Source organism: Buteo buteo, chromosome 16 (assembly GCF_964188355.1).
Source record: "Buteo buteo chromosome 16, bButBut1.hap1.1, whole genome shotgun sequence".
Lineage (NCBI taxonomy): Eukaryota > Metazoa > Chordata > Aves > Accipitriformes > Accipitridae > Buteo > Buteo buteo.
Genome location: NC_134186.1, coordinates 11,451,807 through 11,478,783, shown reverse-complemented (window position 1 = coordinate 11,478,783; position 26,977 = coordinate 11,451,807). Strand labels below are relative to the sequence as shown.

Here is a 26,977-nt window from a genome sequence, read left to right as displayed (position 1 = left end):
TTCACTAAAGTGTTTTTTTGCTTTTTCTAGGAGAGCAATTACAAGTGGCTAGTCATTCCAATGTTACTTACCCTGTGGTCAATCGTTACACTGGCTGGATGAAAACTCACTTCAACCAGAACAAGTATTACGACCTATGTAGTGACTTGATTCCTCTGAGACAGGTCTGCAAATGGAAATGGAGGTCTGCCACATTTCTAGTAATCTTGGCATTGTCCTGAAGTAGTTCAGTAACAGATAGCACTCAATATAAGCAAGGGAAGACAACACAGAAATGAGGAAATACTGTATGGACAGGTGGTGATAGTGAAAAGGAGACACACTGTCATCACACAGGGAGTATTTTAGCTTTGCTTAAAGAAATCACATTTTACATACCAAAAGGAGCTGCTAGCCACACAGTTGGAGCCAAGAATTTCATTGGATTTGAGCATGCAGTACTGAACAATTCTGCATTTCCTAAACATACAGCTTTTCCGAAGTGGTAACCACTGCATTCCCATCGTGCTGATGCAAAACTACAGCATAGGACCCACTTGTCCAAGGTCTGAGTAAACTGCTCCACTGTTCTGTGCTCCTTTCAGAACAGAGCCCACCCCAAGCCCTGCTCTCCCTTCCCTCTTCCAACAGCCCCTCTCTCAACTTATTCAAGCATGTTTGCAAGAAGGGTACAAGTTGTTTTTCAGGCACAATGACAAGTCTCCACAAAGGAAGAGTTCACTTTTTATAGCTGATAGATATCTATGCTGAAAAGGTGCAGGCAAACACCTTTGAAACCAACCACCCAAATGTTAATAATCAAGTTTAGGGGTTCTGCAAGTTATTTCAGACAAAGTCAATGAATTCTTTTATAACATGTACATGCAGAAGCACAATGCAATGTAGGTAGGTACTGCAGTACAAACTAACACTCACTAACAAGCTAGCATTTTCAAAAGGCCAAAGGAAAGCTCTGCCACAGGGATACGACAAAATATAAGGATGTGTCAGGTGGATTTTGTTAGCAGATGTTATAGCAAGTAAAGTACATATGAAATACATATCAATAAATGTACCCTTCAGCTCCTCTTTTTTTTACTGTGTCTTTGCTACTGACACTTATATTATAAATCAATATCTTTTTGGCTCCCAGAAAGATATTGTTCCATCCACTTTATCAAGACATACTTAATAAATCATATTTGGCAGCATAAATCATCTCTCACCACAAATGAGATTTAGAGGAAATAATCTCCAAATGTAGTTGCTTAGCATAGGCAATAAAGCCACCCCTTATATTAAAATTCACATCTGTAATATTTTAGCATGCATGATAGCAAACGAACCACAAACAGGTCAACTTAATGCATCTTTACACAGCTTAAAATATATCTTTCCCTAATTTTCATTAACATTTTCCTAAAGAGATAAAAAAGATGAAAGCCTTCATAGCCTTGCAGTGCTGGAGCCATATATCATACTGCAAAGGTGAGAAATGCACTTCAGTTGGTTTCACAAGCACACCCCACATTTTAGCAGTATGCTTTAGCTTTCAGAGAAAACTAACGAAGCCTAATTTCTGACTGTGGAACAAAGCTGAGCATGTAGAGTTCAGAGATCTGAGTCCTCCTGCCACTTCTGCTACATGCTTTACTAAAGGCTTTATGCAAAATGCAGTGAAATTTTCCTGTGTGTATATGGATTTAAGACCTAAGCTAGTTCTGTTTCCATCTCTTCAGACCTCAATCTGTAGAACTGAAACAGAAAGGGCCAAACCAGTCTCAAGGTTCAATCCTGCCCTCATTTACTAGACGCTTTGAGACTGTCTTCTAAGAAGTCTGGTGAAAGCCTCTTCAAGAGCAATGCTGCCAGAGCCTGATTCAAAGCTGATGGATAGGAATCACTTGATCCAAAGCCCCAGAATAGAAAAGCATTATTATTAAATGCTCTTATGCTTTAATGCCATTGCACATTTACTCAGTGATCTGGGTTTTAACAACAGCTCTCTCCAAAGGTATTGCTGGTGAGACCCCTGTTCTGTACTGCACCATGTTACATGGTGCAAGTAACAAAAGCCCTGATTGACAGAAATGCAACTGGATTTTTGGTCATGAATACAAAGAGTTGCTATTTGGTCTTTTTTTACTATGCCTACCTGTGTAATTTTCTTGGTACTCAAGACAGAGTATTGGGCTAAAATGGCCACTGCTGAGAGCCTTGTGCCAATGACAGTAGGTAGAGTAGAGGAGGTGTAAATAATATCTAAATATGGTAATTCATATTAAGCAATCAGGTTCCACTTTAGATTGCTAATTTACATGTAAAAAACACTGGAAAAAAACCAAAGAGAATAAACTGTTTCTGCACTTCCTTCCTCCTGGCCTTTTATCCACCTCACACCCAAATACTGCCTCCTGATAGAAGCCAGAGCTTTCTGGCTCAATACTTCTGCTAACTTGGAAATTACTCAGAAATACACATTTTATTGATTATATTCTGTATGTTAACTAAAAAAAAAACCAAAACAAACAAAAAAAAAACCAAAACCCCCAAACCCTAAGTTTTGTCTTCACCATAGGCTTGTACCAACACAGAAGCCACCAGCGCTGCAGGACATCAGCCTCACACAGAAATTGCACAGGAGGTCTAATCTGTAGGAATATAAATGAGCAGAAAAGCCATGTTTCCAAATGCCCTCTGCTGGCACCTGTCAGTATTACCAGGGATTTCACCCTGTTCCTAACTAGCCTTTCAGAAAACTAATTCTGAAGGTTTATCATTTGAAGATATCCTGGGTTTACATTTACCCGACAAAATTTACCTCTTCCAGCTTTGCTTTAATGCCCAAGTTTGCTTGGTTTTAACCAAGCACAATAGAACCCCAAGTGCTGCAGTTCTCCTTGTAAACATCATGGGTAGATTATCTTTTAGTTGGAAAGTATGTCTGAAAATTTTTTCAAATCCACTAACTTCTAGGGATCATCACCCTCATTATTTTGACCAGCTGCTTTTCAGGAAACTGGTATGAAGTTTTTCTTACCTTCCCACTGAGTACTAGGGCTGTAGGAACCCAGCCATCCTCCTGCCACGGAATCCAGGAGCAGACTGCTTGGCTGAGTTTTCACCCCAGCAATGTACTGGCTCACAATACCCAGCACAGCCATCACAGTGACAGCCACCACAGTGAGCACCGTAGCTAACGCACAGTTACAATCACACAGCCACAGCAACCAAGGCTGCCCCTCCCCACATGCACCAGACCCCCGGCACTGGATGCAGTACAGGGCTACAGCTGTAACAGCATGAACAAAGTGCTAGGCATTTTTTAAAATTATTTTCCCCATTTTGCCCAAAATAACCTGGATCTAGTGGGTTTCCAAGCATGATGGAATGACCACCTTATTTCCAACATCCCCCTTAACCATCCACTAGGAATTTGAAAAAGTCATTATGAACTGGTAGAGAAGAAAGCCAGGTTACAGTTCCTTGATATTCTGCCTGTGAATTACTACTCCTTCACTATTACCTTTCAGTTACATGAGGACATTGTGTCTGATGATATTTTAAAGTTATGTTTCAATTCCATGTTAACAACTAAGCCGTTGTATTGGAAGAGGCCAACAATTAATAATACAGATCAGGAATACATATCCTGGAGCAATCACTCACTTCTTGAAAGAGATGATTATGTGTTTGCATGGCAGAGCTCACTCACAGGAGTAGCTATTGAAGGCACAGGCCTGACAAAGCAACCTATTTTCCATGAAGCACTCTAAGGGATGAAAGCATTTCAAGCATGTTTGTTAACAAGTGCTGCTGGGAGAAGAGAAGGAACACTTCTGCCCCTCACAATGTGCACAAAAAGGGACCATGTAATAAAACGCCACTAGCTAAAAATGTCGAAACCTGCTTCATGAAGAAATGGTCATTGCACTTATGAACTGAAGAGGATGGACATGGCACCGTTCTGGTTTAGGACAAAGAATAAGCAACTACACCCTGTGGTTCGGGGTCCTCTTGCTGGCAGTGAGCTCCTCTGTGCTCCCTTCACTGAAACACCACGGGACTTCAGGAGGATGCCTTGCTAGGGATACATTTTTGCTTTCAGGGAGGAATAAATTTTAATCATTCTTTGCCTATTAGCTTTACCTTACTTCCTCTGCTCTTTGCAGGCAAATAGAGACAGAGCTCCAGCGCTCTCCCACCCAGCAGCAAACTTCAGTAATGACATTTCTGCCATCTACTACTTAGTCAGGAAAAGAGGTGCCTCTCTTGGTGTTGTACCTCTGAAGTCAAGCTTAATAGGACAGCATTTATTATGTTTAAGAAATCTTTGATGAACCTATCAAAGGCTTATCAATCAGAAGACCAAAGCTGTTAAACCATATCAGATTAACTGAAATATATATTCAGTGGAACATGTTGTTCTTACTACTCTGACTGCACAACTAAACAAGGCTTTTAATAATAACTCTGCCTATGTAGGTAGGCAATGGAATAAAGTAGTTTGGGGCTATCCATTATGGACACACCCCTTAGTGGAACAGGGCTGTTAACATGCCATCTTGTTTTTACAGCTGTCTCTAGGATGGCAAATTTAATTTCCATAATTTGTCACCACTGCAGCTCTGCTAAACTTGGTTGGGGTTTTAGAGCACACAGAAGTCAGCTTAAGTTAACCCAGAAAAGAGGGTTCTAACAGTAAAGGTAGGTCCCATGTTTAGCAACATGGATACAGCCATAAAAACACTGCTCATGTAATGTATCATGACATGAGTGACTCTCCTGATGACAGATCACCTTAGCCTGCCACTGCTTCAGGACCAGGAGATGACTGTATCTTTGCAGACTGTGATTTCTGCTCTTGCAGTTGATCTGTAGGGTAGGGAATGCTGTTTAAAAAAAAACACAACTCAGGCCATCCATGAAAAGCTGTTTCAGCCTAGTGTTAATTGTTATTCATGTGGAATAGATGCAGTGACTACTGAGTTACCTTTTTGATTTTGCACTAGTTTGGCATCTGTATGGATGACAGATTTTAATTTTGTCATCCTTTGCCATATTTACATTTAAGTGCTTTTTGGATGGGATAGGGAAATAATTCTGTTTGCTCTAGAAACCTGCAGGGTACCTTGCTTCCAGAGGGGAAATCAACTTGACCTTCACATTCTAGTCAAATAGGACCCGTAATCATTACCATGACACTAGAAAGACATTTGGGTTTTGACATAGGAAATGTCAGGATGCAAGGGATGGCAGGAGAGGAAGAGGTGGCACTTCAACATGACAACAGCAGCATGCCTTTGTTTTGATACTTACAAAATACATTTCAGTTCAGTAAATACACCAGTGGTAAAGCAGAATAATAACATCCTCTAAGAAAGTAGCTGCATTGTCAAGTCTTCCTCCCAGCATGGTGATACCTGGAGCTTTCCAAGCTTTACATCTCTACAAGCAACACAGGGAGAGCCCCTAGAAAAAAGACTGAACCGAGAGCTGGAGCACTGAAAAAACATTTCAAAAGAAGAGTTCAGACCAAAGCCTGCAGAAAACATTTACTTAAAGCCTTCTCATCCAAAAGCTAGTTCTAAAGCAGCACCATGGTATTCTCTTGCTGATGCTCTTCATGGAATTTCAAATCAAATAGCCTCAATTTGCAAGAAAGAATAACTTACTCCCCAAATCCTGTAAATTCACTGTGGGAGTCCCAAAACTCCAGCTGGGTTCTTTTCTTCTTGCTAAAGTTTTCAAGGCACTTGCACAGAAGTAGCAGACTAGAATTTAGGAAGTAAACACAGAAATGAACCACAAGTTGTACCAAAATACAGCTCACTCCTCTAGTTCCATTTGTTCTGCAGTGATAACAAAAGGGGGGAAAAAAAACTCCAATTAAACCTGACACTAAGATTCAATGCTGTACCTTCAGGACATTTTTACATATTCTGAAAAGCAGGCCCTGGTAAGTTGTCTCACATTGGGCTCCAAATATTGAGAAGCATTAGTTAGGTATTTCCTGATACTGGGGTTTGCAGAATGATTAGTAGTGCCTGGAAAATAAAGACTCTAAAATAATTTATAAGAGTATAACAACTTTTCTGGGTGTTACAAGTATTTACTAAGCCTTGGGTTAAAAATGAAGATGTAAAGAAAATACTGACAAAAGGAACATGGGAAGATAATACTAATCTCTTGAAAACAAAGTTCAAAAACCCCAAATACAGTTAAGACAATAAACACATAATACATAAAACATATTATATTCTGTATAATTTACCATAGTACATTATTTTCCAGCCAACTGGCTGGAAAATGGCTTTGTGGAGAAGGACCTGGGGTTCTGGTAGCCAATAAATTAAAAATAAATCAGTAATTGCCCTCAAGGGTGAAGATCAGGTCTATACTGGGCTGTATTAAAAGAAAGGAAGGCAGAAGATCAGTGGAAGTGACTAGCTTGCTCCACTCAGCACTTGCGAGACTCTTGTCTGCAGTAGTGGGGCCAGTTTAGGGCTCCCCAGTACAAAACAGACATGGACACACTGGATCAAGGCTAACAGAGGGGCATCAGGATGTTTAAGAAGCTGAAGCATGTGATAAATGAAAGGCTGAGAATTGGGCTCAAGCAGTCTTAACAGAGGGTTAAGGGATGGTATTGCTGGCTTCAACTACATAAAGAGAAGGTAAACCAAAGACGAAGCCAGTCTCTCCAGAGCTGCATAGTAACAGGAGGAGAGGAATGGCCACAATTTGTAATAAGGGAAATTCTCACTAGATATTGGGGGGAAGGGGAAAGGAGGAATCACTGTGAGGTTGTCCAACATTGGAACAGGGGCTCTGAGACATGGGGAGTCTTCATCTTTGGAGATGAAGGCAAAACTTAAGAGACCAACCCAATATAACTTCAAAGCTGGCCCTGCTTGACACAAGGGACCAGACCAGATGACCTCTAAATGTCACTTCCAACATGAATTATTCTCCAATTCTGTGATCTATAGGAAAGTCAGGGCTGTGTAACACAGTGAGGATTCAAACAAGCTGTATATTGAGAGCAAGGCAGGAGGTGAAACACTGCAAGAATCACTGTGTTTTGGAAGAAGAGCATGAAAAGACAACAGGCTGCCTGAGAGATGGAAGATGGACCTACTGTGTCTGGATTGCATCCCAAACTTTAAGTGAGGAATATATTTTTACTGAGAGTAAGTCACCTGACAGACAGGAAGAGATACTTTGGCAGACCTAAGCAGTAGGGGAAAAGTATACGGAGACTTTTTATAAAAAAATCATGGAAACATGGTTACAAATTATAAGTGGCTTGTCACAGAAGGGACATAGAGAGTTTAAGTATGGCCACACAGGCACAGGCTATTTACACAGTTATGTTAAAAAAGAAGATATATGGTTGAAAAGCTGAACACCCAGAATGTAGGATGAGAGGCCAGGCCCAAAGGACTATCAATCACATTACAAATGGATGTACTTTAGTTGACCTGAGATGTATATAAAATATAAACTGACAAAGTTAGAAGTATTGTGCACGGACAGCTCTGCAAAAGTATGACCTATAAATAGCAGAGAAGTAATACCACCATAGATCAGAAAGAGTTGTAGAGGAGAAGAGCATACAAATATCACAGGGTTTTTCAGTCATTTCCACTCCTGAAGCAACTGTAAAAGACCAGACACAGTGACCACAAGAAATGGAAGAGAGAGAACATTTCATCACAAACTCTCCTCTTCCCCTTGATGAGAAGAAAGTGATTCAAAACACAAGAAAAGGCCATCAGATGCGACTGACTGGGGGCCTAAAATCACAATGACAGTTGCTTACAAAGCACTGAAATCTTCTGGGGAAGTCTCACAGTAGCACAATACAAACTGGCATATTATCTGACCTCAAGTCCTCCAAAAAGCACCATGGACAGGGCAGGTCTGAAATACTCCAGAAGGCATTTAAAGTCCCTGGTGCTCATCTTTCAGGTAGCAACTATGTCTTTCCTTCTCTCACTCCTGGCCTGTGGTGAAGCAAATAAAAAAAGTTCGTGTCCAGATCCTATGTATGCTCTTCACTGGTATAGCCCAACAAGCTTTAAAATGGAGATTATTACCGTTATTGCCATCTGACACATAAAGGCACTGAAGCACAAATAAGGAAAGATTACTCAGCAGAGCAGTGAGAAAGATAGGAATGGAGTCAGTCCCCTGTACCTCAGCAGCATTCCTTATTCATTACATCAACACACATTCATCGCTTCGTCATCAGTGTAGATCCACGAAGAACACAGACTGAAGACAGTTCAACAACAGCTTACTTTTTCGGCTTGCTAAAGTTGCATTTGTATTTCATCCAATGCATACTGATTATATCTCCCATATGACTAGGCTCTTCCCTCCACTGCTACACTGATATTGAAAAGCTCGACAGTAGATAAACAACTCCTTATTTTTAGTATTTTTCCTGTAACACAGGAACAGCTTCCACCACAGGATGTTCAACTCTTATTAATCCATAGACAGAACTTGAATAACCCTCTTGATTTGGCTTAGACTCCTATCAGTGGAAGGAGAAGGAGGGGAATTTATATAACTAAGCTTCTGGTGACTAGCAGGAACTGCTAGCAGGAAATGCTTTGATGACAGCAGAGACTAACAGAAAATAGCCTAAGCAAACACTATCACTGTAACAAGCAGGAGGCAGTTTTACATACCTGTGAGCTTATCTTTTAATTGCCTTGAAAGCTGAGGCTTGCAGTCAGAAAAGTGATTGCAATAAAGATCATCTTGTTCAAATATATGCATCCACCATATCCTCACTGATTAAACAATGTAAATCAAGGGAAATGTACGACTTCTGGAAGTAGATGCTGAGCTATGTATTAGTTTACAGAGTCCAGAGAATTCAAGCCCAAAAAGGCAAAAGGAAAGGAATGTGGTGCTGATTCTGACTTCTGGCATTAAGTAAGGAAGCAAATTTGCCAGGCAAGGGTGAAATACTGTGCACCTGCTGCCTTTGACAAGAGTTTTCTGGTGTTAATACTTGGTGCACAGCTACTTCCATTTAAGAAGTCAAACAGAGTCCTAGGATCTCCACAAAAGCATGTTACAAAGTATAACACAACTAGCTACAATTTTAGAGCCACTATTGATCTAAAAATCCATGTAACATAAGCAATGTGCCTTGCTCCAGTCCCATCCTCGCAGCAGACACTTCTGATGGTACGTGGCATGATGGGAGGGTTTGCAGCCATTTTCCCCCACCAGTGCTCTCATGAGGGACAAGTTTTTCTGGGAAGGCACTCCAGCCAGACGACGTGTTCCCAAGGGCAAATCAAGTGTTTTCAAACTCATCAGAAATAGTTTGCTTTCTCTTAAGTAACTTGCTATCTGCTCTTCTGTGCAGCCACTTTGAACCTATTGCTATTGAAAGGCACCAGATTGATTTTTTCATCCCAGACTTTGATTTTTCACAATTCTAACATTGTACTGAGGCGGTTCCCCCACCCCAGCAGCACTAAGAGACACCAGCTAACAGGAAATTATTGATCCTACTACCTAACTGAGCTCTGCAGTGCCATTTACTCAAAGTCCTCCTATCCTCTGTGTCTACAACCCATACAGTACAGGCAACCAAGGTAGGAAGCTCCCACTCAATGATCTGTCTGTTAAGTTGCCTCCAACTTGGTTTATCAAAATCCCTGTCGGTAGAGTAAGCTACATCCAGTTTGATATAGTCACTGGCATACCTGCTAAGCCTGCCACCCACAAAGCTTGATTATATTGGAGCATTTCATGAGGTGAACACCTGATTCACTACAACCAGCTAGAAGCCACTAAATTCATTTCACATCCCTGAAGATACATCAAATCCAACAACTGATTTGCAGTGGCTTCAAAGCAGCTGAAGTGAAAAACTGTATTTCATTATAAGCTGCCTAAGCCCATGCATTTCCATCTCTGGCCACACAGCCTTTACTTCGAACTGCACAAATAGATTAAGGTCATTGTCAAAACAATAGGACAATGTCACCCTGGATGAGCTGAACAGTGACAGCAAGTAAGCAGTAGCTGCATGGGAGAGCAGACAGCAGCAAGTTACTAAAGGAAAAACCAAACTATTTTTCACAAAGGTGAAAATGCCTGATTTCTTGGTCTGGGTTGTTTTAGTCAGACACTAACCAAATGGACAGTATTAAAACTACCTGCAGTGTCTGCTGCAGAGGAACAGAAGAGCACGCTGCAGAGGCCAGCCAGCACAGCTCGGAGCGGTCACCATTATTGCTCTCTATTAAAACATGCCAAATAGAGCCAATGCCTTATAGAAGGAATCTGGCTGGTTTTCTTTATTTGTTTCTGTGCCAAAATACAAAATTATTGGGCAGAGCAGATTGTAACAAGGAGAATTGTGACTGCCTAGGACCCTTGCTCTGTGCTTGGGTTACTATCTCCTATGTGACATTTCTGAGTGAAAATCCTGGCCCTTGTGCATGTGAGGATTCTGCTGCGACAGACACGTGGAAATCACAACTCAGCAACAAATGGCTACAGAAAAACACAACAGCAACAAAACAAACCCCAGTATTAGGCTGCCAAAGCATGAGGAAGTACAGGAGCAAGATCTGCTTTGACACAGCTACACTCAACTAGCAATTTCATCCCCTCTGTATGCCTGGTGTGTGGATATAAATAAAGCATTTGTGAACATGATGCCTTCCTGAAGTTCAGCAACAGCAAGACCTTAGAGTGCATAGAGAGATCTCCACCCAGGTTTGGGCATCGGAAAGATGCAGCCAGCAGCTGTGATGCTATAAACCTCTCTCCTTGTTGAACCCTGCTGCTGTCTATCATGCCTCATGCAGCCATCATAACTGCTTCACATTCCTCTGCATCCAGTTTTATCCCTTCATTTGCTGTTTTATACCTACAGCAGAGGGTGAGGGAAGAATGACTTCATAACATCGAACCAGCTAACTCGTACCTTACGTTGAAACACTGGAGAAAACATTGCCTTCAGAAGCTTACTTAAGATGGACAATAAACAAAATGGTGGGTTTTCTTCTGCACTTACTGCTTAGTAAATCACAAACACATTAGTATCATGGTAAATTCTTCTCATGGCCCTTGCACCAAATAATGAATCCAGTGATTTCACAGATAGATAGTCTGGCCAGAGAGTACAAATGGTTTAGGTGGATATACCCACACATGTGTGCATCACCTATTATATTTGCTACAGAAGATAGACAAGAAAGTAATTCAAGAAGTAACAGAGACATGATGTCTGCTCTGTCATAGGAAAATAAAAAAAATTGGTGGTATGCAATGCTTGCAAGTATGTTTGGGAATCCCTGCATGGTACAGTGGGTTAAGAGATCCTTTGTAGCTATATTACTAAGTGAAGTCCACAGACATCTTGGTTCCCAGATATATGAAGTCTTAATACCCGTGCAGGTATTGCATACATTAGCATTGCATACTAAGCAATATGGCAGAAATCTGCACTGAAGGTTATTTAGACAAGATCCTGTGAACAGAAGTGTTATTTGTGACCTGGATCTCAACCAATTATGCCCTCTGGGGTTAGGAGCCACACTCAGACACAGTCAAAGCCATTAGCAACAGCGAGGAAGGAGGGGGAAATGAGAAGACAAGAATCAAAACAGGTAAGATATATCCTGTTTTTCAAAAGAGAAAGCAACCAATTTCACAAAGGAACATCACTCTGAAGCAATGATGTATATATTTCTTTTGGGGGAGGTCAGGGATTGGGAGGGATGGGACTGGACCAGCAGGACTACCTGAAGTGTCCGGGAAACTCAGCAAGCCACGGAGAATGAGAGCACAAACAAGTCTCCCTGTCTGCAGAGCTGGTGATGGGTGAGCTGGGGAAAATGGAACAAAACCGCTGCTGCTGGGAGGCCTGTTGGAGAGAGACGAGAGGCAGCAGCTTAGTTTGGAGGTAAAGAACATGGAGAAGGACCACAAAAATTGGGAACAGGCCTGTAAGGGACAGCGGGAGATTCTGATGGAAGATTTCAGTCCTCTCTGCAGAAAGACAAACAAAAAAGAACCACACCCATAAGCCTGATACCAAATCAGCTTAGCACATGGCTCTCTTAATTCTGCCCAAGTATTTTCTGTTTGATGACAGACTGAATTGCTGCTCACTGAACGAGGGTTATCTCCCCCATGCATTACCAGCCTGGCAATCAGAAGGGAACCTGGCAAACAGGACTAAGAACAAGGACAAAGTAATCTTCTCTCTGAGGCCTGCTGCCAAGTGACAGAGCTGCCTGTCTACCAGCAGCAGCACTTTCACCAGGGACTTGGTACAAGAGCTTCTCTTCCCTGCAGGTAAGCATGTGTCACCCGGGGGGAAGCCCATCTGCTAACTTCACCACATGATGGACACGGAGGGGGATGCAGGAGAAGAACAGCAGGAGTTAAGAAAACAGCCTTTTGGCTTGTCCCTGGCATCAGTGCTCAGTGATGCACTCCCAAGTGCTGGCAACTTCAAGATACAAGGTGACGGGCAGTCTGATAACATGCTCTCCCTACCCTGCTGCTCCGAGCATCCATCCCACATTGTAAGCACTAAGTTCCCAAGGAAACCAAAGCTCCTTGGTACTGCTGACTGAGATTTTCCAGTTCATCCAGAGGGCAGACCAAGTTAGATCAGACTCTGTAAGAGACCTGACGAAGCACAACCAATTACCAGGACTGCTCCCAGGACCTCTGAAGACCTGACAGCAGAATGGCTTGGCCGTTATGCTTCAGGCTCACTACTAACCGTGTCGTAAGATTTCATTGCTGTCCACCACCCCCCAAAAGTGGTTTATTCAGATACGGCTGTGTGATCTTCTTGTGGTATTTTCCTTTGGTGCTGCACTGTGAGTCCCAGGAAAACACCTGGAGAGAGTGCAGTAGGGTGAAAAAGCCAGACAGCTGCAAGCACATAATAAACCATGGGTGAAATTTCACACAAGAGCTCATTGAGTTCTTCTCTGTGGGCTTTGGGATTTTCAGTGCTGATGTTAGAACGACTCACTAGAGCTTGCCAGAGTCCTTACACCCATCCTGCCACAGGCTAAGGCCCAAACTGTTCCTCAGTACTTCGGAAACTTGCTGCTTCCCAGACAGTTGACACCTGAGTACCAACTGAATTTCTTTCCAGACCGTGTTATATATTCAAGGATACTGTGCTAAAGAGCAGGAAGTTTCCTTCTAACACTCATAACATTTTTAGTTCCTTTCCCACTCTTTTTTCCACAGCCTCTGGTTTCTTCTTCAAGTTGTGGAGAAAAGAGAATCATGCGCATATTCCCCCAAATCTGGTAGTCTAGGGCAGCACCCCACCTCAAAGTTGGTATCTCAAATACTTATTTAATCCTTTCCACTATGGTTGTGTTACAGAGACCTCATCAACACTGGGTTTGCATGCAAAAACAGTTTGCTTTCTATATCCTCCACTCTGCCAAACCCCACTGCCAACTCTTTCAAAGGCAATAGTCTTCATAGCCACCCACAACAAGTAGCGTTAGTTGAGAATTTTGCAAAAGATTGTTTTTAGCTTGGAAATGATACTGAATTTAAATTGTAGTTCTAAGTGGTTGCAGAATGTTTTAGCAGCTGCTTTCTGCCCCCACCCTCATTCCTCACTTCTCCCTTCCCATTTCCCCTCATCTCGGTCCACTGGGGTATTTTGGACTCTTTGCTGAATATTCAGCTCAGATAGAGGAATCAAATCAAGTTTTAATCAAGCATTCAAATCGCTGCAGGTAGGCTCATTCGACATTTTCAATAACCAAGCACTCTTGTGACAAAAGCCACCAACGCATGAAACTCACATATGCTGTGCAAAAGCTGAAGTACTAATGCAACACAATCACCAGGGACTCTCCACAGAAGACTACTAACTATACTGTGCAGATAAACTTAGTATTAATAACTCTAATGCACCACAAGAGACACTAAACTGTGGAGGAAGAGGGGGTGGTACAGAAAATTTCCCAGAAGCCCAAGGTCAGTACCTCTTTTCTGTATGCATGAGTGAGTCTCACTAAACTGATTCTTGGAACCAGAGTCTTCTCGAGCTATGTGAGTAGCTCTTCTTGGCATTGCTGTCCTGCATCAAAGTACTCTCTCTTCCAGTTATTGTCTGGAACTTCAGATAAGTGAGGTCATCTCCTGCAGTTAGCCAAGGGGTACAAAAGCTAAAGGTGACCGAGAGGTAGCAACCATGCCGAACAACATGGATGAATAAGCAAGCTGGTGCTGAGCCCTGACAGCACAGTAACACCAGCGCAAAGTTCGCTTTTCTGGAGGTCTAAATCTTTCTGCTAAGCATAAAGAAATAAAGTTGTTCTCACATGACAAAAATCTGAAAACAGGTGCCATGTAGAAACACTGTCACACAAAAATGTATTTTCAGTTTTAGGCAAAAGCATAACTGCTTCTCTGTGGTCAGGCAACGCTACGTTTCTAGAACTACAGCAGGGTCATAACATTATTCTATCTAGCCCATACTTGACGTTGGGGATGCCTCCCCCATTTGGGAAGAGGTGGTATACAACTGGATTTCTAAGGAGTTAATTTTCCAAACTACTGAGCACTGACACAATTCACTCTCTCTCTTTGACATCCACAAGAATTTTACCACTAACTTCAGTGCAAAAAGAGTTTGGACAACAGGTATACTTAAAAATTTCACCTGGAGAGATTTACTACAGAAATATGAAGACAGGCATAAATGCAGTCTGAACAGAAACGTATAGGTGCAAGCACCAAAATAAACAGAAGGACAAAGGGTTAAAAGAAGGGCCTGTATTGCTAATGAAGACCACACCGAGGTTGTGGCAGTGTCACATCCACCACCTCTATCCTCCTTAGTCCACGAGGAAAACAGGCAATGGGTGGCAACTTGGCCTAAGATTTATGGAAGATGGGGTAAGCAAGGCTCTGCAGCAAAGCACCACCCTGCAACCGCTGCTGAATCCTAAAGGGCACAAAAGATCTGTCCAAAACCACACTTGTTACATCAGGAAGAACCCCAGAGACTTGACATCTGGCATCCTTTGTCCTCTAAGTCACAAACAAATGATCCTTGCCAGACCACTTGGACGTACACTTCCTGGTGCTTGTGGGCATGTGGGTACAAGTATGCAGATGAATGAAATCTATGACAAAATGAGCGTTGGCAGGTAAAATCAACTTATTTAAAGATTTTTTGAATAAATACTACTTTCTTCTTCCATAAGATAACCCACTGAATTTTGTTACGCTGATTTCCCTACACACCCACAATTTCTGTGATACTCAGCCCCTAAGTGCAGCAGAGGATGAGCCCATTTAAGTTTCCTTCATAAACTAAAACTCTTCTGCTTGTCCACCCTGTATTCACAGCACCTCACCACTCTCAGAGTTGCTCAGGCCATAGACTCTCTGTAGGTTATCCTAAGTGGGAAACTTCTCCATCAAAAGCTACTGCAACCCTTCATGTGAATTCCTGTTTTTTACAGGTCAGGTAGTAAGGACTGAACATTTAGTCCAAGGAGGTTAACAGGATAGACTGTTGTATAACAATTGAAAAACTATTTATACTAACACTCACCACATTACTACCATGGTTGAAACTTTAATGAAAGAAGATTTCTCCACTTAGGGGAAAAGGGAAATGCTTACAAATATAATGATAATTTTAGGCAACTTAAAGTAATTTTCCATTTTATAGGAAGATTCTGGTGCCAACTTGTCTCTCCTGTTCTTCATTTGTGATAAAAAAGAAATTACAGTTGAACAGTTAATGAGCCACTTGTATATGCCACACAAAGGAGAGATGCTGCAGTGCCAAACATTTTAGTGTCTGAGTCTGTTGAAGAAAATAGCTTTATAATTCATACATGTTAAAAAAAAAAAAATCTACACTAAAAGGAAGACCAGACATTGAAATACATATCTGCAATAGGCTGGCTGAAGGATATAAGACATCTCCCAGCCCAGCCTCCACTAACAAACTTTGAGCATAGGAATGGTATCCGGCTTGTGTTGGAATGATACATTTCCTCCTCCCACTTTCTTTTCTTGACAAAATTAGTTTCCCTGGGATGAAGGGAAAAGAGAAGCATGTGGCAGTGGTGCATGCAGTCCTGGTACTGTGATAAGCAGAGACTGCAAACCCACCACGCTGAATCCTGCCAAACATCCACTCATGTGAACTAGATTACGGGACTCTTTGTTGGTTGGGTTGTTTATTGAAATTATACCAGGGAACTGAATTTACATCTCCAAACCTTACTTTGCTTTCTGCATTTCAAATTGTTTATGCTACTTTATTTGGCCATAAGATTCCATTTAGAAGGAAAACAAAGCTCCCCAAACTCTTGTCAGTATTCACATGCAATCTAATGTAGGACAAAACTGAAACCCAATGAGAATCTCAAGAAGAATTTGTAACACATAAATACTTGAAAAGATGAACTTCTGTAAAGGTCAGATTCTACCAGTGGATGGATAAAAACCTGTCCTACCTTGTGGATGAACTTACCATTAAGAATGCTGTTACTTGCCTTAATGAGACATCCCTAATATTCGATACTCAGTGAAAAGACATTAAGACGTTGATCCTTTTCAAGTTCAATCTAGTCATTCATAGAACTTGGGGGAAGAATGGTATATACAAGCACAAGCAAATGCTACTGAACACAAGACCACCATGTTCGAAGCTCTAAGCAGCCTTCATAAATAATGGTCCACTTTCAGCACATGTTGATTAGTCACTTCTTGCTCCTCTGCCAAAAGAAGGCTCTGTCTCACTTACGTCCTTTATGGAAAACAACATTTTGAGACTGGACTCCTGGGTCCAAAATCCCAGCTACAGGCCATTTCAGGAAATAAAACTTTCTCCTGAAAAATACAGCAAAGACTATTATCACTTAGGTAAGCATTAAACCACCTCAAACTACTTAAAAGCACAAAGAAATGAGGAAGTCAATGTTTATTCTACGGGGGATCCTGTGCTTCAAACACAGTCAGAACTTGGCCACAAAAAGGAAAATACAACTTTTCTAAAATACTGAACAAATTAGAATTCAAATCTCTGTTTCATAAATCCAAGTTATTGTGCTGATAGCCCTTTCACTTTAGGGCATGAAAAAATCAATAAACCAAACAATTTCCATAGATATTACCCAGACTTCCCAGTTTCAAATAGGACCAGGAAAGGTTATATAAAGGACAAGGAAAAGAACATTGCACTGGCATCACTGTAGAATTTAGACAAAGTTTGGCTCTGAACAGCAATTAAACTGGGTTATAGGATTTAAATCTGGTGCCCTGAGACTAAGCTGATTCCTAATTCAGCTATGGCCTTGCACAGAGAGTGTGGCAGAATCACAAGGTGATACTGTTTACATATTTTCTGTGAAGGCCAATTACGTGGTTTACTAATATGATCACACTGCAGGTCCTGAGCTCTTAATTATATTACTGTATACATGCCTGAGCTTTTTGTCCCATGAAACACTTGTAAGACCTCACCATTTCATGGTCACTTTTGTCCTACTATCTGGCTTAAATTGTTCCCTGCTTGGCATTCTCCAAACTAGCCAGCATCGCTGTTCTGCCACCAAGTATGATTAGCTCACGCTCAACTTCTCAGATGCTTCAATGCTGCTGTCTTCTGTGCATAGAAGTGTTGATGTAAGGAAAAGGCAATTCACCTGTCCTATCCATAACACAGGTGCTTCTTATGTGTGTGGCTGCATGTTGAGAGGGAAGGACACAGCCTCCCAGCTCCTAAACTTGCATCCATATTAGCATTAGGATCTATCCTGGTTTTGAGCACTGTCTACTTCCAATCAAAGGGACTGTCTGTGTATGTGCATGCCTCCATTCATACTTGCAGGCTCCATCCTCATTTCCATGCCTGCTGATGATAGCATCTATTGCTAGCAATTTGTTTTTGTTAGTTCTATCGTTGTCTGCTTTGCACCATTTTCTTTTCCTGTAGATTAGCTCTTTGCTAATGTTTCCACCATCTTGTGCCACAGAGCATCCTTTCGTAGCCATTTGTCATTTTAGCACAAGCACACGTGCTCCTGGGGGTTGTTTACTACAGCTCCAGGCTCCCTCCTCCCAAACCTGGCTAATTCCTATCCAGCTACGCATATGCAAACTCAGGATTTCCACTGGTCTCCAGACCAGTCTTGTCAACGTGGGGCAAAAGTTCAGACAGACATAAAATCTCAGCAAATTTTGCTGCTCACCGGTCAGTAGGCATCAGCAGCTATGGGTAGTATAGCCAAAAACTTGGTGGGGTAGGCTGGTACAGTCGCCCAGTACAATCTGCAAAGCAGCGTGCGCTGCTTTCAAAGCCGCCTGCCAAGGGAAGAATGCAAATGTCCAGCCTCTGCTGACAGCATGACTAAGTCGGCAGCATTTCAACTGGAAAAAATCCCTATTCACTTCTCATCTCTGTCCCTCCTGCAAGTGTATTCCACGCTGCCTACCAGATGGCCCCCTTTGCGCTGAACTTGTGCTCCCATCTCCTGTGGAGACAAGGTGTCCCACATTCGCTCCCCCATCACACGCCATGGAGAGGACACTCTTGTTTTTTTACGCTTAATCCTCAACGAAGTAGAGTTGAAAAGTCCACCTTTCCAGCTTGTTTGTCAGCATAGCCTCTTCCCCCTCCCACAGAGTACACAGTTCTTTACACCACCTCCCACAGCAATAAAAATGAAAGGCTTTAGTATTTCTCGGCGATCGCATTAACTTTGATGAATTGTCTGGCAGTGGCACCTGCTGCTAAGGATACAGATGTACAAGATGAACTAAAAGGCATTTCTCCATAAAGCAGATGATATCGCTGCAGATATGTCACTGTACAAATATGTATTTTTCCTCTCATCTGACCAATGATTTTTGCTTTGGCATAGGCATCAATAAAATAGCTTTGGGGGACAAACAACTCCAAATAAACTTTGCAGAAATCCTGGTAATGAAACACAGAATATAAGGAAGAATTTCCTTAATGTTTCACTGAGAGAAGCTGTTCTTCATTTTGAGTGGAAATTTGCTGTATTTAAAACTTCATTAAATACAGCTCCAGGAAAAAAAGAAAACAAAGCTGACATATTTCACAATAATAACTTGAGTATTATTACAACTGAGTTGTGCTCTGTGGCTACCAACCCTTTCAAATGGAAACACATACACATTTATATTATTAGTTTAATATCAGGAAGGCAAATTCTTCTGCAGGGAAATTCTATTTCAGCAAAGCAGATCAAAAGTTCAGAAGGAATTAGCGTGCACCAAGTACAACATCCTGCAGAAAAATCTCCCATTCCAGTTGGAACTTCAGAAATAACTACAGTAGAATAGCCACTAGAATATTCATTATAAGGTATATGCAACACCCAATATATATTGAAAACCCTGAGGGCATATTTGTCACTTCCACAACAGCTACCACGGGATTTAGAAGTGCTGCATAAAAATGCTTTTTTTTTTTTTTTTTTTTTTTTAATTAACCTTCAGGGTGACATATGACAGCAACATAAAAGGTCAGTTATTCGGTTCCTCATCTGGCTGCTTTGGCTGTTCAGAATACACAAAGCAACTGCAAAGCTGCTATGAAAACAAGTTGGGGATCTTCCAGCATCAGGCACATTCTGTCCCAGACAGCATCATTCTGTCCATAGATGGTCCAAAATGGATATAGGGGCTGCTAAGGGCAGGGATAGGCAAGGACAGCCAGGTCAGCCGCAGAAGGGTGTGCTGTTCAGGTGTGCTGAGTCAAGTAGTCTATGATGAGATCCCATTACAGGTACTAATTCAGACAGCATTAATTTAAATTAGCTCGCAGGCGGCTCTAAGTTCTGCAAAGGATAAAAATTCCTCTTGTGTAACATCAGTTCTGGCTATAGTTACACCACCTGATCACAATCAAGGGCCTTCCTTCCCAAGACCCCTGCAGGATACGCACTAGGGTTGGACTTCTATACAGCTCATAAGAACATTGGCACTTATGTTAAACAGGATTCCAAATTTACTTCTAAAAGATGAGAGAAACTAACCACTACATGAGGGGCTTCTACACTATGCAGTATTGGCCAATGTCCAGATAAGTTGGGTCAATGCTTTGGCCTAGTGCGGTAATTTTTTGTCATGCCTACGAAGTATAGCTCCTTTTGAAAGTGTTGCTGCCTTTCAATTCAGAAGACTTATAAAATTATTTGAGAATCATCTGCAGTGAAATCTGCTGAAGAAATGTTATAGTGATGTTTTCTTCTTTCAATTTTAATTTAAGGAATCTTTTTTCAGGGTCTGTAGATTATGGGACACTTTTGCTTTGTCTTAAAAGGTTTGATGTTAGAAAAACAGAGCAGAGGATCTTGAGACAATATCTAGAAAGACCTTAACATGGTTTTGAGGAGGATTTCACAAGTATACAATTTTTCAACTTGCAGTAATGATTTTGATGATTATTCTAGGCCAAGTACAACTGCCCTACAATGCAGCCAACCCTCAAAGGACTCTTGCCTCCTATAGCTTTGTTCCAGACTCGTAAAGGTATTTTTGGCTTCCTAATAAAAGAGTTAGCTACCACAATACCTTTCCAAATCTAAACACCAGGCTTTTTGCTCACTGATCAAGGCATTGTGCTCCAGAACTAGAAAACACTCTTCCATATCAGTGTACGTCTTATTGGGTACAAAACAGCTTGCATTTTCGTGGTCTAAGGACCTCTCATGTGGACATTATTCTGCCTGGTTTCCATTTTGTTACCAATCCGCACACTGTCTGCCAGGAATATTCCCTTTAACAATGTGCTCGAGCAGGTTGATCCAGACCTTATTCTGTAACAAGCTGAACGTGACCAGAGGTGCTCAGCTCTTGTTATGGCCTTTCCTGGCCTTGTGTTCTTTTACCAGACAGCTTCTGCCACAGTACTCAATCCTCTTCTGTCAACACTTTGAATTGTTTGCCCCACAGGTAAAATTCATAGCTTACTCTTGTCAACACAGTGGTTTTTGATGTTGGCAGAGGAAAGCTTATAGGCAGAAAAGCACCAAGAGTCTGCTGCTTGCATGCCACCTCCTGGCATATCAATCCCACATAGTCACGTCCTCACAACACATAATCCTAACAGAATGGCAGCATGTCAGCTACAGAAATTATTTTAGGATCATTCATAATATCATCCTGCTAAAGACAGGGCAATTTTGTGAGAGAAAAAATTGACACATAACATCTACGCAGTTTTCATCTGACCTTGCTCACATACCTCTTGGCTATTTCCAATTCCTCCTATAAACTGTGCCAAGCTTCATACTCAGAAATGATGGGGCTTCCAAAGTTATCCTTAACAGCAAAGACTTGGTACTTCACAGCACAGTTCTGGCTGGAAATAATCTAGGAAGCACATGCCCTGAAACTCCCAGCAAAGACATGACAATGCCCGATGCCTGGGACTGAATTTTTGCTGCCTTTTCCCACTCCGCCCCAGCTGTTCCACTGCACTTCTTGGATTGAAGTGGGAGTGCTGACAGAATACTTCTCAGATGGGAACAGAAGTCATCCCGGTCAGCCTCTTCACAGATCCTGACAGGCAAAAGGCTATTTTAAATGTGCTGATTATCAGGCATGTGGATGCCTCCACAGGCTGTGCACTGCAGACTGGAGAAAGAGAAAACCCTCCTTCAAAAACTTTTGGACCCAGCTCTCCCTTCAAACTCTGACAGACACCACTTGCAAGTGCCAAGAGTAAAAGAACAGGGCACAAGCATGGCGATAGCCTCCGTGGTATACAACCCCTGCCTCCAGCAACACGTCTCTCAGGAAATTCCTGAGCTGGCACTGGTATATTTATGTTTACATGCTTTTGACAGATTTGCTGGCACAATATTGTCTAATTGCTTTCGGCCCCCAACGCATCTAAGAGCAGTAAGTTCCTTGGGTTAACTAAACACAGTGTGAAAAAGTCCTTCCCTGTTTTGCATTTACCACCTGACAATTCAAGTGGTTTTCCTACAGCTTTTGTACCATGAGAAACTGAGAATAAGCGATCACTCCTGACTCATGTCTCCACATTGTGTACAACTGCCAAAAGATTACATATCCACCCAACCCCTTCCCTCTGCCCTGCAACTATTATCTATAATAGCATCAGCCCTAGCTGCAGGAACAGGTTCTCTGGGAGACACTGAGCACATTGTCTGCTGCAGAGGATTAAGGACATCAGTTTCCAACTGAAAGCATATAATCATGCAGAATTATAGAATCATAGAATTGGGAGAGACTTGAAAAGACCACACGGATGACAGTAGAACAGGTCATATCTATGTCATCCCAGACAGATATCTACTTCATTTATTAATGAATCTGAATCTTCTATTCTGTGACTGAAGCCTATTACTTCTTACCCTACACCTGCAAAGAAGAGCTCTTGCCTTCCTCTTTCCAGCAGCCATTTACACATTTGCAAAATGTTGTTAAATATCCTTAGCAATCTCTTCTTTACCAAAGAACTCCAATTTATGCAATTTTCCCTTGAGATTTTATTCTGAGCTTGGTCATTCTCACTGCACTTGTATCAAATTGTCCAGTTGATCCACATCTTTCAACTGCAGCTCCTAAAATCTGAACTCTATCCCAGCTGAGACTGTACTAAGTGCCAAAGAGATGGATCATTTCACAGGTCTCATGGGCGATATGTTCTGGTTTTGCATTGCAAGACAGCTTTGCCTTTTGAAGCAACACAGCATTCCTGACTTAAATTCACCTTGTGAACCACAATGACCCCCAGATCTTCTCTTATAGGCCTATTTGTACTTATGCAGTTAATTATTTCTGAAGTGAAATACATTGCATTTATCAATTTTTTTCAGGCTATATCTCCAATTAGTCAACATCATTTTGGCTACCAAATGCATCTTCTCTATTTCCTGCCCCCTCAGAAAATCAGATCAGGACTGAACGTTACTTGTAACAAAGTACACAGAGATGCAAAAACTTCCAGATTCTGAAAGATTATTTTTTAAATTGAGCTATGAATCAGGGTCTGAACTACCTTCAAAATAGTTCCCTCTTCGTATCACAGGTGCAGCTCATCTCTAATGAGGTTTCACAGGATAATTAAATCCAGACAGCTTGGGCAAACATCCAGATCTTCAGTTATTCACCTTAGCTGACAACTCTGGCAGATAGTTTGAAGTGTTGTAATTCCTAACACAAAGGGCGCATAATATCTGGGACCACTGACTGAATATTTGAGATACCTCTCATTGCTTTATCCACAGTAGGCAAAAATGGCATTAGATAAAGTGCTGCAGTTAGAAAGGACTTTCTCATGTTCTTGTTATTTTAAGCAGCTCTGCTATTGGGACAATTACATCAACAGTTTTGCCATGTCACTTCTTTGAAATACCCATTCAACTATTTTTGTGCAGTGCTGATGACCAGCCTAATGTCCTGCAACATATTTCTAACTCTTACTGAACCTCCCAAAAGGGGAATATACAGTGAGGCCAGCACATAGGACGTGGCTAGGCAGGATTACAGCATCTATTCTTGTCCTCAGACTTTATACAACTCTTGGAATATCCTTTAAACTATCCCTTATATTCACCCTCTGTAAAATGACATTAGTGAGAAGAACACAAAACTCCTGTTTCAGAAGCGGGACGGGCCTCCCAGGAGTGGTAAATTGGCAGTTAATTTGGCAGCATTAAAGGGGTAAAGATGGCATTAGCACTTACATCCATGTTAAACAGATTTTTATTCCCATAACACCTCTATTGTAAAATCATCCTTATTACACAGATTGGGAACTGAAAAGCAAGAAAATTAGGTGACTCAATTCCATCCGCAAGGCTGAAATAGAATCCAGGTCCTGCACCAGAGCCCAGTGCCTTACACACTAAGATGGCTCAAGTAAAATAAAACAATATAGATTTTAAAATTCCTGCTGTTTGCTAATCTTCTATAGCTGTACCTAACACCTCACTAACTTAGCTTACTGCATGGAACTACTTTGACTTCTGCAGTTTTCCTCCTTACCTTACAGCAATATGCTTCTCACTTTACAAAGTTGTTTTTCCATGTGAGGTTTCCCAAATTCACTTTGGTTTTCTGTTACAGATCAGCCTCACAACGTGGGAGCTGCATGAGAAAACAGTATCGTCTACTTTGAATACCAGCAATGTTTAGGGAAGTAAGCTGTGCCAGCGCACTAGAAGAGAAAAAAACAAGGTGCAAATAGCTTTGGCAGTTGGTTTGTTAAGCAAGATCACTGGTACACAGCGCCATGCGAAGCTATCAAGCTCTTCTAACACAAGCCCATACAGCAATACGTGGGGACAGCACAGCTGTAGGTGCCTGTGTTACATGTAAAGTGCCAGCAAAGCAAAAGGCAGGTGCCTGCAGCTGCGCCGGGCACAGAGGGGTAGCACCGAGCGATCAGCACAAGTAGATATACCGAGAGTGTCAGACAAGCGTGCGCGGCTGCATCCCAGGGCCTAGGAAGAAAACAGATGAATGCACTTGAACGCTGTGCCCGGCTGCGAGGTTGCCACGTGTGGATTCGCATAGTTTTGCCCAGGGCACTAACGGACCAGACAATCTGCACATGCGGCTGGCGTGTGTACTTCTAGCAACATGAAATCTAGCAACTCACTCTGGAAGGAGGATCATACAGTTACTCAACTCACTGGGCATGCCAAAAACTGCAGGAACATCAATTTCTCAAAGTCCTACTGGTGATGGCCTGGAAGATACACATTTGAAATGTCTCAGGGACAAAAAAACCCAAACCTAACCAACCAAACAAAAAGGGGGTTGTTTACTGCTTTCAAAGGTAATGTTGGTCATAAAAACTTTGGTAGCATCCTAGCAACCCTTTCAACAAAAAGTCCTGACTGTAAGTACAAAATTCACTCTTTCATGAAATTCTGCCACATTTTAAACGACTGAGAATAAGCACCTGAACTCTGTCAAAATGGGGTTTAAACCTGCATAGGTCTCATGCTGCAACACTGACAGAGTTGGAAGTTTGAGAGAGATCTTTTGAGTTAAGTATCCATGTTTTTAAAAAGCACTGTTGCAGGAAGGCTTCAAAAGACTATTAACAATTTATGTATCTAAATTCCCAGGAAATTCCAAGCTAGAAAATTTCTGGAAAAAAACTGCCATGCAAAAATCAAGGACAAACACTCACACAAAACAATATTCAGGTAGGAATGAGCAGCATGTCCTTCCAATCACAATATATCATCCCAGGTCTCTGGAATCTTGTAAGGTGTGAAGCTACAAGTCTCTATGAAGCTGAACTTGCACAGAACAGACATTTTTTAAAAGTCATCTTTGGTTTAGCAGGAAATTTTGCACGGTTCACTAGCTTTTTAATTATTCACACTCAAGTAATTACACTCCTACTGGAAATCAAAATATTGATGTACGATACCTTGCTGAGAGTGTACAAGCAACACAGGTCCCTCCCAGAGTATCAGCGGTGCTGGGCTCGGACTCATCTCGGCTAGCTGCTCCCCTCCCGTGTCTGTCTGCAGAGCTCTCGCAGTTGGTCTCGCACAGACCGAGAGCTGAGCCCTGATTCATGATTTCAGGCTCCAGCCATGGAATGCAGCCATTGAAAACCCAGAACTATTTTTACCCCTGAGCAGCCGCAGCATTTCTGCCCCATAAAGATTTCTAAAGCTAATGCCTTACCCTAAACACAAACACACCCTGAACCTAACCAGCTAAGATGCATGGTTCCCTGGCATTTAGTGTGGTTTTTAAACTGCACAGTTGCTATCAACAGGACAAAGCAGCTCAGCCCCTGGCATTATTGTCAGCCCTCAGAAGTCAGACATTTGATCCCAGTTGTCAAAATTAGAAATTCCTCAGAAATGCTTTGCTCCAGGAGATAAGATTAGCTCAGAGCAATGACTGTCTATATGGTTTGTCTTGTATACCACCAACCCCAGCCTGCATTTCACAAATATGTAATAACATCTTCAGCTAACTGACAGACTGCAGACACAAATAAAAATCACTGCATGTTGAACGAAATCACTACATGTTTTAAGGAAAACCACAAGGCCAAGGCAACCCCCAAAAAATTCACAAAATGGACAACAATGGCTTTTTATATAGAACAACCAGAAATGTGGAATTGTCTTTAATAAATAATTAGCAACAAATCAGAGCTGGACACCTGAACTAACTTTTCAAGATCATACAGAGAATACTGACCACTAGAAACTTTTACAACTGTGCTGTCTTGAACCTACAGGATTCTACAAGAGTACTTCAGAAATAAAAAATGCAACCTCATCTTGCTGTGGAGGAATAAATAACAATAAAAAAAGAACTAACTGGATTTTTGCATCATGAACTATAATCAACACAATATACAAGCACTGTGGCAGAGAACAGTCCACAAGCAAGTGCGTAGTTGGACGTACATAAGGGGTCCAAATACCTAAGAACCAGCAGACTCACTGACTTAAATTGCTCATATGTTGCTTTAGACAATGAAAAATAACTGTAGGCATTTCTCAGAAATATGTAGCTAAAAGACAAGAGGCACGATACAAAACTCAGAACTACAGACCACAGTCTTATTAGTTCTTAACCTGTGGAAGCATGTGGAGGCTCAGGTAAGAATTAACAGCTCAACATCACATCTTATATTAAAAAATGGTCCCTGTCATCTACAGTTTTCAGGATGATGAAAGAAATAGCATTCAAAGGGTGAGACTGCCAAGTTCATAGGAAGACAGCTATGATCACCATTAAGCAGCAGATGCCATAACCTACCAAGCTTCCCAGTGAGTTTTAGGGGCAGCAACCCCTATAAGGTCCCTTCAAAGAGCAGCTGCAATGGAACCTGTGGTATACGTGTATACCCAGCATAACCGTAACGCTACAGGTAACTTAAACACAAATTCTTGACCAAATATACCCAAAGCTGTGGTAATCGGCATTCTGGAGGTACTCCGTT

The 26,977-nt window shown here is 41.7% G+C and overlaps 1 protein-coding gene across 15 annotated transcripts in view; it reads right to left on the bottom strand.

The window, feature by feature from the left end:
• Positions 1 to 26,977, bottom strand: part of TSPAN4 (tetraspanin 4) — a 470,616-nt gene that overhangs the window by 236,989 nt on the left and 206,650 nt on the right. For 8 of the 15 annotated variants that reach the window (XR_012653137.1, XM_075047863.1, XM_075047867.1 and 5 more), the window contains one exon: positions 11,769 to 11,890. The exons of 6 other annotated variants lie outside the window; for them this stretch is intronic. The gene's annotated coding sequence lies outside the window, so the exon portion shown is untranslated. Of the gene's footprint in view, positions 1 to 11,768; positions 11,891 to 25,435; positions 25,455 to 26,977 lie in introns of those variants that run through there. One more of the 15 variants, XM_075047856.1, reaches the window with a different exon arrangement.